This window comes from Schistocerca cancellata, chromosome 4, assembly GCF_023864275.1.
Source record: "Schistocerca cancellata isolate TAMUIC-IGC-003103 chromosome 4, iqSchCanc2.1, whole genome shotgun sequence".
In the NCBI taxonomy this organism is placed as follows: Eukaryota; Metazoa; Arthropoda; class Insecta; order Orthoptera; family Acrididae; genus Schistocerca; species Schistocerca cancellata.
The window spans coordinates 578,324,188-578,343,171 of NC_064629.1; positions in this window are offsets into that span (position 1 = coordinate 578,324,188).

Sequence of the window (18,984 nt, forward strand, 5' to 3'; positions counted from 1 at the left end):
TGTACAGATATTTAAACAATGTGACTGTGTTTTTTTCCTACTCATTAACTTACACTTTTCTACATTTACAGCTAGCTGCCATTCATTACATAAACGATAAATTTTGTGTAAGTCATCTTGAATTCTTTTACAGTCACTCAACGACACCCTCATGCAGACCACAACACCATCAGCAAACAGCTGCTCACCTTCTCAGCCTGATCATATATGCATATAGAAAATCACAGTGGTCCTGTCGCATTTCCCTGGGGCGCTCCTGACGGTGCCCCTGTCTCGGAAGAGCACTCACCGTTCTGTTACTTAAGAAGTCTTCGAGTCACTCACGTATCTCGTAACATCTTCCGTATGCTCATACCTTAGTTAACAATCTGCCTAGGGGCCCGTGTTGAAAGCTTTTCGGAAATCTATGAAATTGGAATCTACGTTTTGCCCTTCATCCATATTTCGTAGCATATCATGTGAGAAAAGCGCAAGCTGAGTTCACACGAGCGACGCTTTCTGGAAGAAAAATTATTATATTCGAACTGGAAATATGTTCAAGAATTTTGCAGCAGAAAGATGTTAATGGTATTGGTCTGTAATTTTTCCGGTCCGTTCTTTTACACTTCTTATATACAAAATGACCTGCATTTTTTTCCAGTCGCTTGGCACTTTGCGCTGGGCGAGAGGTTAGTGATAAATGCAAGATAAGTTTAAGTGGGGTTCAAAATGGTTCAAATGGGTCTGAGCACTATGCGACTTAACTTCTGAGGTCATCAGTCGCCTATAACTTAGAACTAATTAAACCTAACTAACCTAAGGACATCACACACATCCATGCCCTTGGCAGGATTCGAACCTGCGACCGTAGCGGTCGCTCGGTTCCAGACTGTAGCGCCTAGAACCGCACGGCTACTCCGGCCGGTCAAGTAAGGGGGTGGGGGGTGGGGGGACCAATGCCTTAGCATACTCTTTGGAAAACAGAATTGGGATTTCATACCAGCGCACACTCCGCTGCTGAGTGAAAATTTCATTCTGGAAACATCCCCCAGGCTGTGACTGAGCCATCTCTCCGCAATATCCTTTCTTCCAGGAGTTCTAGTTCTGCAAGGTGTGCAGAAGAGCTTCTGCAAAGTTTGGAAGGTAGGAGGGTAGCTCAGTTGGTAGAGCACTTGCCCGCGGAAGGCAGAGGTCCCGAGTTCGAGTCTCGATCCGGCACACAGTTTTAATCTGCCAGGAAGTTTCATACCAGCGCACACTCGTCTGCAGAGTGAAAATTTCATTCTGAATTGTGATTCCATCCGGATCTGGCACCTTATTTATTAACTCTTTCATTTGCAGGTTTCTGAACGCGTATTACACCAGATGTCTACGCATAGGTCACGAAATTCCTGTAAATTAAGTGCCGGTGGTTTCCGGGCGCGTAGCTGGCACCCAAAAGCGTCCCAGATGTGTTTCACCCTGTTCACATCAGGTGAATTTTGGCAAGGCTTCAAAGTGAGATCATCATCATGCTCCTCAAATTGCGATTCTGACCTTGTAACTGACAGCTATCCTACTGGCACACGGCATCGCCGTCGTGGATGAAGGAAAGCAGAATCTCAGCAGTAACGTTCACCCAGTCCATAGCTGGCATGGTGCTTTCGATTACTGCCAGAGGTTCCACGGAGGCCTAGGTGAATGTCCCCTAGTGGAGTCCTGCTCCACCGGCCGCAACCAGGGCGCTGTGCATGTTTCGAGCAGCCGTTCGCCTCGATGATGCCGTACCGAGAAACTAACCTTGACCTGGTGTAACAGAGAATGTAATTCATCCAACCAGGAACACTTCTCCATTGATCAGCTGTTTAATCACGATCCCATGCCCAATGCTGTCGAAAGTGACGATATCGCTGTGTTAACATGGAAACAAGTAGGGTTCATCTGCTGCGTAGCACCATGTTCACCAATCTATGCTAAACGGTTTGCTCCCAAATACTTGTACATACAACACCAATGTACGCTGTCGTAGATATGTCACAGATTGCCATCTATTCTGCTTTACACGTTCTGTGATGAGGCGTGAACTCCCAACACTTCGTTGCTTACTCGTAGTACACAACGTCCTCCAACCACTTTTCATGAATGATCACGACAGTAGCACATGAGATCCGACTAGCTTCACTGTTTCCAAGGTACTAGTTTCCAGGCGCCATGTCATAAGAACCCGACCTTTGTCAGACTCGCTTAAGTCAGTAGATATCCTCATTTATGGTCCGTATCACCGTTAGAATGATTCCCAATTCGCAGTCTATCATGACAAGCCAACATGGTCTCGATTCTGTGTAGACCAATAAATATGCTGCAACCCCGCATTCTTCTCATTGAACGCTGGTGATTTTGCCCTGCTTGAGTGCTCCCTTTCGTGTTCATCTGATGTTGCGAGGACCAATTACGCTCGCAGCTGGTCTGGCCATCTCGTGGTGGGCCGGAGCTGCACCACCTCTAGACGACTTGGTTGGCTGAGTATTGCGCCTTTTTTATAGATGATGCGGGCAGTCTGGCGGAAACTGTCCAGCAACATTGAGATGCCGGTGTGTTCACGAAGTTGTCTTCTCGAGTACCCAGCTGAATGTAAAAGGGGAGTCTCAGGGTTCAGTTTTACACTCTTTGGAGCTGGCTGATGTGCGTGACAGCGGCATGTCCGCATACCACGAAAGTGTACTCTGCCACGGGTGTGACCAGAAGCAAGTTAAGCAGGATGCCACAGTGTGAAGGTGGAGTGAACTCCGGGTTGAGGGTGGGTTATATGTCACAGAATCACCACAGTGCTCGTCATATCCCAAAAGTGAGGCCGCCAGGTCAGATGGTAGTCCAGGGTCACTGCCACTTATTTGCCTTTCCTAACCATGGGATGAGGTCACTCACAACTGTGACAGGCAGCATGTCAGAAGACAGCTTCTTCTTCATGAATACAAGCACCTTGCCTTTTATGGCAATGAACGTGAGTCAGTACATAGTGGAACAAGAGCCGAGGAGGTTGCAGTCGAGCTTAACATTATCCTGGGTATATCAGGGACGTGTACAGTGAGGACAGCAGAGGGAAGATCACCGATCCCAGCAACACTCCAGCATCTATCGGCCACTTCGTTGATATCCTGTCATCAGCCCGAAAGTGAAAGGATCTCCGGAAAAGTAGGAGTGGAGCATGCGAACGTGCTAGGTCGGTACCCCGTGCACAAAGCTTATGTAGACTAGGCCGTTGTCCCATACGCAATGAAACTCCCTGGAGACGTCTAAGAACACTGCCACTACGTACTCACAACACTCCAGGGGCCTTATTGTGTGGTGTCACCGCCAGACACCACACTTGCTAGGTGGTAGCCTTTAAATCGGCCGCGGTCCGTTAGTATACGTCGGACCCGCGTGTCGCCACTACCAGTGATTGCAGACCGAGCGCCGCCACACGGCAGGTCTAGAGAGACTTCCTAGAACTCGCCCCAGTTGTACAACCGACTTTGCTAGCGATGGTTCACTGACAAAATACGCTTTCATTTGCGGAGACGATAGTTAGCATAGCCTTCAGCTACGTCATTTGCTACGACCTAGGAAGGCGCCATTACCAGTTACTATTGATACTGTAAAACATGTACCGTCAAGAGCGACGTTCACCATTTATGGATTAAAGTTAAGTATTCCACCAGCTACGTCCGTTTTTTCTAAATTCTAATTTCCTTGTCCTGTTCCAGACCTAACGCCAGCCTGCGTTAGCTAAAACGCGTGCCTTTCGGCTTCCTCTAGTAAACCGGTGTTGGCTCTCCTGCCAATCCACAACATATTGCCTGCTCCACTAGCCGCAGCAGCCGATATTTTGTGGAGTGGCCTCTCAGCAATCCTAACTCCTCACCCGTTACTAGGGCTTCTGCATAGGCAGATTCCGCAGTCATCTCGGATAGGGTGAGACAGGTGGTCAGCACACACCTCTCCCAGTCGTCGTCCGTTTTCGTGACAGGTGCCCTACTTCTTATTCAAGTAGCTCCTCAATTGACCTCACAAGAGTTGAGTGCACCCTGATTGCCAAAAGCGGTCGGCAGACCCAGGTGGACACCCATCCAAGTGCTAGCCAGCCCGACAGCGTTTAACTTCATTGACCTCACGAGACCCGGTGGTACTACTGCGGCGAGCACGTTGGCCAGCTAAACGGCTGGATGTACGATAATAACCTGAAAGCTGTTTTACCTTACAGCATAATGCTGTGAAATGAACGCTATTTAAGGAATATTAAAAATAGCTCACTTTTCTTTGTGGACCAACAGCATGTAGTAGTTCGTGCAGCGAGACATGGTTATCTCCACTGACTGACACCTCCATATCGTGAGCGGCAACAGAGATGATGGGTACAGAGAAAGAGCAGCTTTAAGTTGAACTTGGAAAGCCAAATACAATTTTTAATTCATAGCTTACTGATGCAGAATTTCAATACGTAGGTATATCCATTCTACCAGTTGCTGGAAACGTTGACATTATCTCTGTATATAAAGCTCCTATATCCATTCTACCAGTTACTGGAAACGTTGACATTATCTCTGTATATAAAACTCCAAATAATGATATAAATAAAGACCATCTGCATACTCCCCTCATTTCCACTACTCGCTAAAAGCGAATTATTGGAGACTTCAGTGGAATCATCTTGCTTGGGACTGAAATCGAGAGGATACAATTAGAATGTTAATCGCAGGGATAACTGAGGAAAATAACTTAGTGATACTCAACGACGGGAGACCAACGATAATTAGCCATCTAAATTAACGGTGCAGTGCAGGTGATCTGTGGTTTGCATCTGCATTGATGGCTACAGCTTTTACACGAAAGGAGGCTGGAGGATGAGTAGGTTCCACGTACCCAAGATTAAAAATGGTTCAAATGGCTCTGAACACTATGGGACTTAACAACTGTGGTGATTGGTCCCCTAGAACTTAGAACTACACTCCTGGAAATGGAAAAAAGAACACATTGACACCGGTGTGTCAGACCCACCATACTTGCTCCGGACACTGCGAGAGGGCTGTACAAGCAATGATCACACGCACGGCACAGCGGACACACCAGGAACCGCGGTGTTGGCCGTCGAATGGCGCTAGCTGCGCAGCATTTGTGCACCGCCGCCGTCAGTGTCAGCCAGTTTGCCGTGGCATACGGAGCTCCATCGCAGTCTTTAACACTGGTAGCATGCCGCGACAGCGTGGACGTGAACCGTATGTGCAGTTGACGGACTTTGAGCGAGGGCGTATAGTGGGCATGCGGGAGGCCGGGTGGACGTACCGCCGAATTGCTCAACACGTGGGGCGTGAGGTCTCCACAGTACATCGATGTTGTCGCCAGTGGTCGGCGGAAGGTGCACGTGCCCGTCGACCTGGGACCGGACCGCAGCGACGCACGGATGCACGCCAAGACCGTAGGATCCTACGCAGTGCCGTAGGGGACCGCACCGCCACTTCCCAGCAAATTAGGGACACTGTTGCTCCTGGGGTATCGGCGAGGACCATTCGCAACCGTCTCCATGAAGCTGGGCTACGGTCCCGCACACCGTTAGGTCGTCTTCCGCTCACGCCCCAACATCGTGCAGCCCGCCTCCAGTGGTGTCGCGACAGGCGTGAATGGAGGGACGAATGGAGACGTGTCGTCTTCAGCGATGAGAGTCGCTTCTGCCTTGGTGCCAATGATGGTCGTATGCGTGTTTGGCGCCGTGCAGGTGAGCGCCACAATCAGGACTGCATACGACCGAGGCACACAGGGCCAACACCCGTCGTCATGGTGTGGGGAGCGATCTCCTACACTGGCCGTACACCACTGGTGATCGTCGAGGGGACACTGAATAGTGCACAGTACATCCAAACCGTCATCGAACCCATCGTTCTACCATTCCTAGACCAGCAAGGGAACTTGCTGTTCCAACAGGACAATGCACGTCCGCATGTATCCCGTGCCACCCAACGTGCTCTAGAAGGTGTAAGTCAACTACCCTGGCCAGCAAGGTCTCCGGATCTGTCCCCCATTGAGCATGTGTGGGACTGGATGAAGCGTCGTCTCACGCGGTCTGCACTACCAGCACGAACGTTGGTCCAACTGAGGCGCCAGGTGGAAATGGCATGGCAAGCCGTTCCACAGGACTACATCCAGCATCTCTACGATCGTCTCCATGGGAGAATAGCAGCCTGCATTGCTGCGAAAGGTGGATATACACTGTACTAGTGCCGACATTGTGCATGCTCTGTTGCCTGTGTCTATGTGCCTGTGGTTCTGTCAGTGTGATCATGTGATGTATCTGACCCCAGGAATGTGTCAATAAAGTTTCCCCTTCCTGGGACAATGAATTCACGGTGTTCTTATTTCAATTTCCAGGAGTGTACTTAAACCTAACTAACCTAAGGACATCACACACATCCATGCTCGAGGCAGGATACGAACCTGCGACCGTAGCTGTCACGCGGTTCCAGACTGAAGCGCCTAGAACCGCACGGCCACTCCGGCCGGCGTAGCCAAGACTAACTACAAGTTAAAACGTATCAGAGAAGTCTAGTTCCAAGGCACTTAGACGCTAATCTGCTAAAGAGGAACCACCTGACAACAACATACTTCCATCGTGATTGAGAAAAGGCGGAAAAGCCCAAAAATATAATATAGAGACAACTGGCCATCGACTGGGAAACTGTGTGAACAATCATATCTCTGAAATACTTATATCTGACATTACATTCACATGGTACATGGTTGTGAAGAAAACTATTGTAACAAACGAAAAGCTCCACAGTCCAAGACATAGTGACACAGATAAATGCTCCTTATTTGCATTATCTCATTCCCTTCTTCACCTTTTCACTTGCTGTGGTCATATACGCAACTGGAGGTGGCTCAGGAATACACTCGCTTTGCTGCCAAGGAGCTCAGAAACCAAATACACGACATACATCGTACTTCGACTTGCACGTAAACAACACTGCAGTGTGGTTACTGGGACGTTATGTCAGTTACATAATTAACATCACAAGGTACCATAACTTTACCAAGTTGGTTGGTAACGCAAAAAGATTATGTGCCAACATGCCGTAAATAACATTTGACAAACTTGGGATAACATAATCTATTGAAGAGAACAATATACTTTACAAGAAAAATTTAAGTTCAGCAAGAAATTAATTTTAACTCGCAATAACCCTTTCATATTCTTATATTCATCTTTATTTAAATTTTTAAGACATGCATTTTATAACGCTATTTCATGTTTATAAATACCATTAGTTGATAAAGAAAGTAGTATGTTTAAAAGAAACAAACAAATACCTAGTTGGATCCATTTACCAGTCACCCTCAGATGATTACCAGACATCTCTGACATATAGATTATAGAACAGTTACTGCTATAACATACGTAAGGCATACTGGAGTCTGTAAAGTGGTAATACCATCCCTAATGAACAGATTGGAAGTTAGTAGAAACCCAATAGTTATTTCCTGTCAGAGAGGTCACAGTTCGTAGTAATTGACGGAAAGTCATCGAGTAAAATAGAAGTGATTTCTGGCGTTCCCCAAGGTAGTGTTATAGGTCATTTGCTGCTCCTTATAAACGATTTTGGAGACAATCTGAGCAGCCGTCTTCGGTTGTCTGCATATGGCGCTGTCGTTTATCGACTAATAAAGTCATCAGAAGATCAAAACAAACTGCAAAACGATTTAGAAAAGATATCTGAATGGTGCGAAAAGTGGCAGTTGACCCTAAATAACGAAAAGTGTGAGGTCATCCACATGAGTGGTAAAGGAACTCGTTAAGTCAGTCTAATCTAAAAGCCATAAATTTGGGCTGGAAATCACTAGAAGAAAGGCGTTTTTCGTTGTGACGGAATCTTCTCATTAAATTCCAGTCACCAACTTTCTCCTCCGAATGCAAAAATATTTTGTTGACACCGACCTACATAGGGCGGAAGGATCACTACGATAAAATAAGGGAAATCAGAGCTCGTACGATAAGATATAGATGTTCATTCTTTCCGCGCGCTATACGAGATTGGAATAATAGAGAATTGTGAAGGTGGTTCGATGAACTCTTTGCTAGGCACTTAAATGTGATTTGCAGAGTATCAATGTAGATATAGATGTAGATGTATTTTATAAGTAACAAAAATTAGTTGATTTCATAATTTCTGCGACTTCATGTAATCAATGCAATTACTTCTGACCCAAGTACAGTCCACATGCACAAACATAAAAATCTATATAATTTTTGTTGTCATTTTATATTCACTGTGGTTTTCACAAAATGAATTGGTAGTCAGGTGTTGTAATAATACTTAGAAATTGTATTTTTGGCCCAACATACATTTCTTTACTTGAACAATACCTATTGGCGTTAACGAGCTAAATTTAGGGTACATTAGAATGTAAGTGGTGTTTGTTCCAGGACTGTAATGATAGTCGTTCACGAGATACCGTATTTTGAAAAGTTCCCACACCAAGACTTGTACAAGACCTGTGGTAGCACACACTAAGGAACAACGCAAGTGCATACACCAGTTATACGGGTTCTGACCAATAACGAGACATCTGCTCATCATAGGTTGTGTTCAGAATGGTCACCGGCAGCAGCAATACACGATTCCAGTCTGGTATGGATCGACTGGCGCACACGTGCTAGCATTTCAGTGGAGATGTCCGAGCAGGCTGCAGTAATACGACGTTTCATACCATAGGATGTAGCTGGTCTGTCCTAGTAGACAGCGTCTTTCAGCTTTCCCCTCAGAAAAATGTCTACAGGCGTCTAATCCGGGGAATTAACCGGTCAAAGTACAAGTCCTCTGCGTCGAATTCAACGATTTAGAAACAAATCGTGAAGACATACGGCAGTACTTCATGCACTATGGGCTGGACAGCCATCATTCTGGTACCACAACTTCATCCTAGTCTGCAGGAGAACGTCTTCTAGCATCTGTGGAAGATGGTCTGTCAGGAGGCTTCGGTAACTGCACATTCAGTATTCCGTCTCTGAAAAACGAGCTTATTGACTGATGGTTCAGTACCCCACACCACAAGTTTATGGACGCTGACGTTCCATCTAACGAAGCCAAAGGGGTTTTTCAACGAACAATAGTGCATGTTTTGGCGGTTTACCTGGCCATGATTAGTAACTGTCACTTTATCACTAAACAAATACATGATACATGTAGACTAGAGTATCCTACCTTAATGCCTATGTACAGAAGTTAACACGATTCTCATAATCATTTCCATGCAGCTCTTTCGACGGAGAAATATGTGACAGAAGTAGAATCCATGGTGGTGGATAATGCGTACGACACTAGCTTGACTCACGCCACTTCCTAGAGCGACTGCGTGGGAAATATCGTTTGTATCAACTGCAACAGCGGCAAGACATTAATTTCCCTGTCTTCTGTCGTCACTTCTGTTACGTTATCTAGGTTTTACGCAACCAGTTTCACGTAACTGGTTGAAGAGGTTGATAAGTAATTGCCGAGGTGATTGACGTCTGTTGGGATATCGTGCCCCTTACACTGTACCAGAACGAACTGCATTCTTCCTATACTCTCCAAGCACCAGGATCATCTCGGTTTTTTCAGCGTTGGAAAGTCCCATCGTCCGGTAACGAGCTACTGCTTGGACTGTCACACACTGTCTAGCAAGTCGCAGTACACTGAAGGAACACACAAGCACACTGTAAGCAAATGTAACAACATCGTACTTAGCAAGTACGCAGTTTTAATGGCACAAATAAGTGTCGGTGTAGATACTTCTCAAAACACTATATCTCGTAAACAACTCGCTCTAGAATCCTGCAACAAACAACACTGAATTTCTAAGTTACCCTACTTTTAATCTGTTACTGTCAGTAGGCATTGTTCCATTTAAAAAAGTATTTGTTTGCACGAAAAATACACTTTCCAAGTATTATTATTATCTGTTTATTGGCTAACAATACCAGCCTCTGACTACTAATCCATTCTATGAAGATCGCACATCAGTAGCACGTTCTATTTCCGCAATATTTGCGGTGCAAGTTTTAAGTGATTCACCCTTTATAGGTAGGTGCAAATACAGCAACTACAATAACTGCTTACACACATCTTTAGAATTATTAGAGAAGATAAAATGAAACACTTTTTTTTAGTTTACACGGAAGTCACAGGAGCACCGTTTCCTTCGTAGGGTCCTATGGAGGGTTTGGCGTTGCTCTCCCATCAGGTTAACATTCACGGTTCTTTCTTCTACTTCTTATGCAACTCATTGAGAATGGAATCTGATTTTCGACACAATTACATTTTGCTATTAGGAAGGGTACGTTTTGAATGCTATTAACAGTGTCCACATTCCCGAATAAGTAATTACATTATTAATGTTTATGTTATTTTACTTTTGCATAAAAGTTTACACGGATGTTTACAGGTATTTGATGGATGACTACACTGTAACCGAGTTATCTACATGCATCTCATGTGTTGGGAGGCAAAATGCAAAATTCGAACAGCAAGGTGCGAAAATGCAAAACGGTTACCATCGAGGATGTGACCATATCATGTCACATATAAAAGGGTTGATGTGCATCTTCAGGAAACAGGATCTCTTAGATCATACCGAAGTTACAAAACGAAGCGACCTCGCCACACGTTGCCGCTGATACCGGAGAACGTTTAGACAATGTTTTCACCAATTCTTGAATTGCGAGAGGCCACCACGTTCTCTCGACTTCGGTCCTGCAGATTTCTTTTTATGCCGGGAAATGAAGTGGTCGATGTATTAACGTAAATGGACGACATTTTGAGCAAAATTTCTAAAATTACGGGCGTTTGAAAACATTCTCTGAACATCAATAGCATCAAATCTTCATGGGCCCTAGCGGGGAAACGATGCTTTCTATTACATAAGAAAGGTGTTTCTTATTATCTCCTCCAAACATTGTAACACTCTGTATTCGTTGTTATTTTTATTTTATTTATTTTTACTTCTTGTACGTAGTCAGTCCATAAATTAGGAGAATCCATATTACCCAGATCAATAATAGTGAAGCTTGTGTCAAACAAGTAAAGACCCGACTTCTTTAGAGGGAAGAAGTAACTTGCAAAGTCAGGCATGACAATACGGCAGGATCTCATCTACTAAAAATCTCGAACAGTGCGATCTAGACATTTGGGCTGCAAAATGCGTAGACAAACAATGGCCGGATAATGGTGAAGACCGAAAATGGGATAAATTCAGTATGCAGTGCAGACAAACTCGAATGCCTGTACTTTAAGAGGTAAGAAAACGTCAATTGTTGCTGCCCCTTGTTTTTGTGTTTACTTTTTGGTCTTATTTGACAATGAAACAGTTCATTTTTGTAATAATTTCCCTCAGACAGTTTCCTGTTATTATCAATTGTTTTCTTAGGTTTACTGTTACTACTAATTATAAATTTTCTGCTCGGTTTTCATACTTCCCGTACCAATATAGTTCGTTATTTCACTAATACTTCACTATTGTCTATAACCCGGTCCAGAATAACAAAGTGATTGACAGCGAAGCACAGCTGAGCGTGGAAGGGGGGCGTTATTGTCGGTTTGCCGGTGCGTGCGGACGCATTATTGCTGTAGCAGCAACAACTGTGCGGTTCTTTACTGGACTACCTTCTCATACCACCTTTTCATGTGCGGTACTGAGTTCGCTTTACAGAATCTTTATATCATTGTGGCTTAACAAACGCACTCCCGTGTATAAAACGACAGCGTATTCCTATTATTTGTATATCTCAACAAAAGCAACGGGACACGCACTGTTTTTACAATAACCAGAATGAATCACGTTCAGTTGTATTCGACTGTTAAAATGGTTCTGAATCGTTCATATAAATACAATAACTAAGCTTGAGTAGTTACCAATCACTGTAGTGTGCATGCAGAGTGTCATACTTGTTCAGAGGAGTATTCCTTAATAATGAGATGAGATTTATTGTGTAACTGCAGTATACACAATTCAGTCAAACATACGACACACAAACACAAAAATAAAGACGAATTAAGGCAAATGTCACTTAGTTCAGAATCACTTTCTTCCAGGACAATCTCGTTCTGCACTCATTTCACTTTTCCATGCTTCTTTAACAACCGTTTGTGTTGCTTACGAGACTTCTCCACTTCTGTGACGTTGTTTGTGCCACTGCTTCCTCTAACAGGTCATTCAAGTTTTGCCACAGTGAAACTTTTGTTATTTGTTACCACGTAATTTTTAATCTGTGCCCAAATCATTTCGATGGCATTAATGTGGCAGTGGTTTGGTGGAAGCATAAGAATCCTGTGGCCATGTTCTTTACCTACCTAGTCCACAAGATACTGCTGAAACTGTGGTTTACTTTACTTTACTATTTCCATGAGCTCCGCCTTACATAAATTGGCCTGAATTTTCACGTTATGGCGCTTCAGCCATTCGACATTGTCGACTTTTTTCGTTGCCATCATTGGAGCTTTATCGTTAATAGCTTAATGGTATGGGGCATTATTCATTACAATGACAGACGGCCGATTTAAGTTTTCCAGTAATTGCCCGTAGGTCCGAAACAAGGTGCAGTTACAGCATGCAAGACATAATTCTTGCATTTTCCACTGGAACAGCAGAACTTCCACATATGCTACCATGTGTCCAATGTTTTCTCACAGAATGACCGGCGTTTATCAACGTCCAGCCACACACTGTCTTCAAGCAGCCCTTTAACGATAGTTCTTAAAAATCGACAGCACCGTGACACGATGTGACTTCTGTCTCCATTCTAATTTCCCGTCCCTTAATTTTTTAAAACGAAAACCAAGAGCTTTGGCAACCGTTAACAAAGACTTATTGCTGCCACTGAACATCTCAGCTTCGCGAAGAGAAACGCACAGCTTTATTATAGTTGGATATTCGTTTTCGTAGTAATATCCATAAATGTCTTGTCTTGTTGAAAAGAGTCCAACTTCGTTAAGCGCGGTTCTGTCCCTCTCTTGCTACCGGGTGTAGACAGTTTGGATGGACCAGGCTCCTCCCCTTCTGCACAGTATTTCTCCTTACAAATTGTGATGACAGTATTTTTGCGTATCTTCAAGGCGTCTGCAATTCTTTCGACTATCTTCGTTAGGGGCAATAGAGTTGCACCATTGTCTTTCTCCTTCTCGAAATACTCCCGCGCTGAAAACGAAAAACTTGAGTAGATCGCTGAACTTTCCGTTTAGCAGCCACACTTTTTTCACACTTCTACTACAAGTTTCAGACGTTCTCTAGCGCAAAATAAATTCGCCGCACAGGGAAACAAAGCACACAACGAAACAGACCACAACTGTTTAGGTTACTGTCCGCGAGCGCCGTCTACAACTGACTAGAGAAGCCGCTACCCGCAGTAGCAAAAAGATTTAACAACGGTGAACGGAACACGACGCGCGGCCAAGCGTGTTCTCTGATTGGCTGCTGCTATGTTAGTAGCCCTGTGAAGAGCTAGACGTCAATTATTTTGTTATTTAGATCCAGGTATAATTCAAATGATTACGAGGGTAAGTCAATTATTATCCGCAAAGTAGTTATAAAATTTTATTGTAATCAAATGGGAATCTTGCAACAACATCATTTTTCGAGATGGCCTCCTTGCGTTTCAACGCACTTGGTCCATCGTTGTACAAGTTTCCTGACGCCCTCATAAGAGAAGGTTCTCGGTTGAGCTGTGAGCCAGGAATGCACCGCTTCTTTCACTGCTTCGTCCGAGGCAAATCGACGGCTCCTTAATGCTTGTTTGAGTGGACCAAACAAATAATAGTCACAAGGGACAAGATCGGGACTATATAGAGGATGATCCTGTACTTCAAAATTTGAGTTTCTGGAGCGTTTAAGCAGTGTAGGCAGCAGTATGCGGACGGGCATTGTCGGGCAACAGCACAACACATTTTGACTGCAATCCTCGTCATCTGCTTCTAGTTTCAGGTTTTAGCCTGGAGGTAAGCATCTCACTGTAACGTACACTGTTCATTGTTGTGCCCCTTTCCCCATAATGTTCCAGTACTGGACCTTGTGCGCCCAGAAAACAGTAAGCATCAGTTTTCCTGCTAACGGTTGGGTCTTGAACTTTTCCTTGCACGGCGAATTTGGATGTTCCCATTCCATACTCTGCCGTTTACTCTCCGGCTCGTAATGATGGATCCGTGTTTCGTCACCAGTGTCCCATTCGTTAACATAGCGATCAAAATGTTTTTTGCAGATGTCCAAGTGCGTTTGATTACGCAACTGTGTGAGTCGTTTTGGGACCCACCTTGCACAAATTTTATGAAACCCAAGTCTGTTGTGGATGTTTTCGTAGGCAGAACTGTGAGTAACGCGCATACGATGTGCCACTTCGTCAATACTTAATCGTCTGTCTAAGAGATCATTTCATGGGAAAGTTCAATGGTTTCTTCATTTGTGGCGGTAAACGGTCGTTCGGTTCCTTCGTCGTATGTAACACTTATGCGACCATTTAGGAATTTTTCAATCCGTTCGTAGACACTCCGTTGTGGCAAAACACTGTTGCCACACTGTACCGAAAGTCTTCGATGAATTTCGACCCCTGATACGCCTTCAGACCACAAAAAACCGATCACTGAACGTTGCTCTTCTTTGGTGCAAATAGACAGCGGAGCAGCCATGATTAACAGCATGGGAACGATAACGAAACTAACCTAGAAGCTTAAAAATTGCAAAGATATAACAACAAATAAACAAAGCGTGTGTCACCGACGTAAAACAACAGTATAACAAAAATAAACAAAAATGTAACTAAATTGCGGATAATAACTGACTTACCCTCGTAATTATGAAGTCCGTTAATTTTACTGTCTGTTTAACAATTTCGTATTACATCACTGTTGTTACTCATCATTAGAACCATTAATAGTACACTTTGTTCTTATTCCGTTCGTATTGTTTTCAGACTGTCGCGCCCCAGATCGTTCTAGCTATGTTTAGCAAGTTTCTGCTCTCGACACCAGTCTCCTGTTTAACGAGCGCTGTCAAAGCCTGCTGTCCTCGGCCACAGAATCTCGCCTCTCCCTGAAGACACCCGTCGCCTCCACTTCCGGGATCCCTCGCTCCCCTACCGCAGAGCGCCCCGGTATGCTTTGTTCCACCACCCTCGTGACACAGGGTCGTTTATGTCCTGCAGCGACATCTTTGCGAGCTTTCACGTGAATGCGCTAAGCTCCTTACTGCTCACACAAATTTCCAATCTCTGTCAGATTATCTCGACAAATCCCGTCATATATTATAGTACATACACATCCATGTAATACTTCCGTCGGAGAACAGGCTCTACCCCATCATTCCCATAAGTTTGGTAAATCAAGACGGACATATCTTTCTAAGGCACAACAGATGCAACCGACGAGGGCAGGAGTAGGGGTGTACAGACGCTCTGATTTATCACCTATTGTTCTACGCATATTCAACATTAATGAAAATAAACGAGTGAAATATACACTGAAGCGCCAAATACACTGGTATAGGCATGCGTGTTCAAATACAGAGATATATAAACAGTCACAATAGGGCGCTGAGTTCGGAAACGTCTATATAAGACAACAAGTGTCTGAGCAGTTACTATATCGGTTACTGCTGCTACAATGGCAGGTTATCACGATTTACGTGAGTTTGAACATGGTGTTATAGTCGGCGCACGAGCGATGAGACATAGCATTTTCGAGGTAGCAATGAAATGGGGATTTTCCCTTACAATCATTTCATGAGTATACCGTGAATATCAGGAATCCGGTAAAACATCAAAACTCCCGACATCGCTGTGGCCGGACAAATATCCTACAAGAACGGGACCAACGACGGCTGAAGAGAATCGTTCAACGGGACAGAAGAGCAACCGTTCCGCAAATTGATGCAGATTTCAATGCTGGGCCATCAACAAGTGTCAGCGAACGAAACATTCAACGAAATGTCATCGATATGGGCTTCCGGAGCCGAAGCTACTCGTGTACCCTTAACGACTGCACGACACAAAGCTTTACCCCTCGCCTGGGTCGTGAACACCGACATAGGACTGTTGATGACTGGAAACATGTTGACTGGTCGGACGAGTCTGAATCTAGCGGATGGACGTGTACGGGTATGGAGATACCTTCATGAATCAATGGACCCTGCATCTTAGCAGGGGACTGTTTAAGCTGGTGGAGGCTCTGTAATGGTATGGGGCATTTGCAGTTGGAGTTATATGGGACCCCTGATACGTCTAGATACGACTATGACAGGTGACACGTACGTAAGCATCCTGTCTGATCACCTGCATCCATTCATGTCCATTGTGCACGGACTTGGGCAATTCCAGGAAGACAATGCGACATCCCACACTACCAGAATTGCTACACAGTGGCTCCAGGAACACTCATCTGAGTTTAAACACTTCCGCTCGCTACCAAACTCCCTAGACATGAACATTATTGAGCATATCTGGAATGCCTTGCAAGAAGTAGTTTGGTGTATATCTTCTATTCCCTTCTCAGACATAAACGAAAAACTTCATGGATTTACTGACAAACTTACTCAGCTTTATGACAAATATGCTCTCCTAAAGACTGGAAAAGTGAGAAGGAAACCTTCACCTTGGCTAACTGAAGAATTAAAGCCGCTCATGAATTGCAAACACGCTGCACATCTGGCATAATAACTACACCACACGCCTAAAAATCATATTGCTTACAAGCAGAAGCGGAACGAAGTCGCACAATCTGTGAGAAATGCATAACTGAGAGATGCTCTTACATGAATCGACAACAGAAACAGACTAGATGTCCTATGCAAAAACCTGCGTTGTCTAAGTATAGACGAAGTTAACGCTGCAGCTGAAGCCATTGTACCAGCTGAAGAGCTGAAGCGATACTTGACATTACCCACAACTGAACTACAAACGAAACAGAGACTCCTTGGTTACATGATGGGGATAAACGCTGCAGCCACTCAAAATTGTATCTGAAGCATGTTACTTAGAACACCATGGAAAAACGCCATCATGCGTGTCAGACCGCCATGACATTGGGCATAATGGCATCACAGTCAAATGATAAGATTATTATTGACCTACTACCGCTAAAAGGTATCAGACAGATTATATAATTGTAAGACAGAGATTTAGTAACCAGGTTTTAAATTGTAAGATATTTCCAGGGGCAGATGTGGACTCTGACCACAATCTATTGGTTATGAACTGTAGATTACAACTGAAGAAACTGCAAAAAGGTGGGAATTTAAGGAGATGGGACCTGGATAAACTGACTAAACCAGAGGTTGTACAGAGTTTCAGGGAGAGCATAGGGGAACAATTGACAAGAACGGGGGAAAGAAATACAGTAGAACAAGAATGGGTAGCTTTGAGGGATGAAGTAGTGAAGGCAGCAGAGGATCAAGTAGGTAAAATGAGGGCTAGTAGAAACCCTTGGGTAACAGAAGAAATATTGAATTTAATTGACGAAAGGAGAAAATATAAAAATGCAGTAAATGAAGCAGGCAAAAAGGAAGACAAACGTCTCAAAAATGATATCGACAGGAAGTGCAAAATGGCTAAACAGGGATGGCTAGAGGACAAATGTAAGGATGTAGAGGCTTATCTCACTAGGGGTAAGATAGATACTGCCTACAGGAAAATTAAAGAGACCTTTGGAGAAAGGAGAACCACTTCCATGAATATGAAGAGCTTTGATGGAAACCCAGTTCTAAGCAAAGAAGGGAAAGCAGAAAGGTGGAAGGAGTATATAGAGTGTCTACACAAAGGCGATGTACTTGAGGACAATATTATGGAAATGGAAGAGAATGTAGATGAAGATGAAATGGGAGATATGATACTGCGTGAAGAGTTTGACAGAGCACTGAAAGACCTGAGTCGAAACAAGGCCCCGGAGTAGACAACATTCCATTAGAACTACTGACGGCTTCGGGAGAGCCAGTCCTGACAAAACTCTACCATCTGGTGAGCAACATGTATGAGACAGGCGAAATACCCTCAGACTTCAAGAAGAATATAATAATTCCAATCCCAAAGAAAGCAGGTGTTGACAGATGTGAAAATTACCGAACTATCAGTTTAATAAGTCACAGCTGCAAAATACTGACCCCAATTCTTTACAGACGAATGGAAAAACTGGTAGAAGCCGACCTCGGGGAAGATCAGTTTGGATTCGGTAGAAATGTTGGAACAGGTGAGGCAATACTGACCCTACGACGTATCTTAGAAGAAAGATCAAGGAAAGGCAAACCTACGTTTCTAGCATTTGTAGACTTAGAGAAAGCTTTTGACAATGTTGATTGGAATACTCTCTTTCAAATTCTGAAGGTGGCAGGGGTAACATACAGGGAGCGAAAGGCTATTTACAATTTGTACAGAAAGCAGATGGCAGTTATAAGAGTCGAGGGACATGAAAGGGAAGCAGTGGTTGGGAAGGGAGTAAGACAGGGTTGTAGCCTCTCCCCGATGTTATTCAATCTGTATATTGAGCAATCAGTAAAGGAAACAAAAGAAAAGTTCGGAGTAGGTATTAAAATCCATGGAGAAGAAATAAAAACTTTGAGGTTCGCCGATGACATTGTAATTCTGTCAGAGACAGCAAAGGACTTGGAAGAGCAGCTTAACGGAATGGACAGTGTCTTGAAAGAAGGGTATAAGATGAACATCAACAAAAGCAAAACGAGGATCATGGAATGTAGTCGAATTAAGTCGGGTGATGCTGAGGGAATTAGATTAGGAAATGAGACACTTAAAGTAGTAAAGGAGTTTTGCTATTTGGGGAGCAAAATAACTGATGATGGTCAAAGTAGAGATGATATAAAATGTAGACTGGCAATGGCAAGGAAAGCGTTTCTGAAGAAGAAAAATTTGTTAACATCGAGTATAGATTTAAATGTCAGGAATTCGTTTCTGAAAGTATTTGTATGGAGTGTAGCCATGTATGGAAGTGAAACGTGGACGATAAATAGTTTAGACAAGAAGGGAATAGA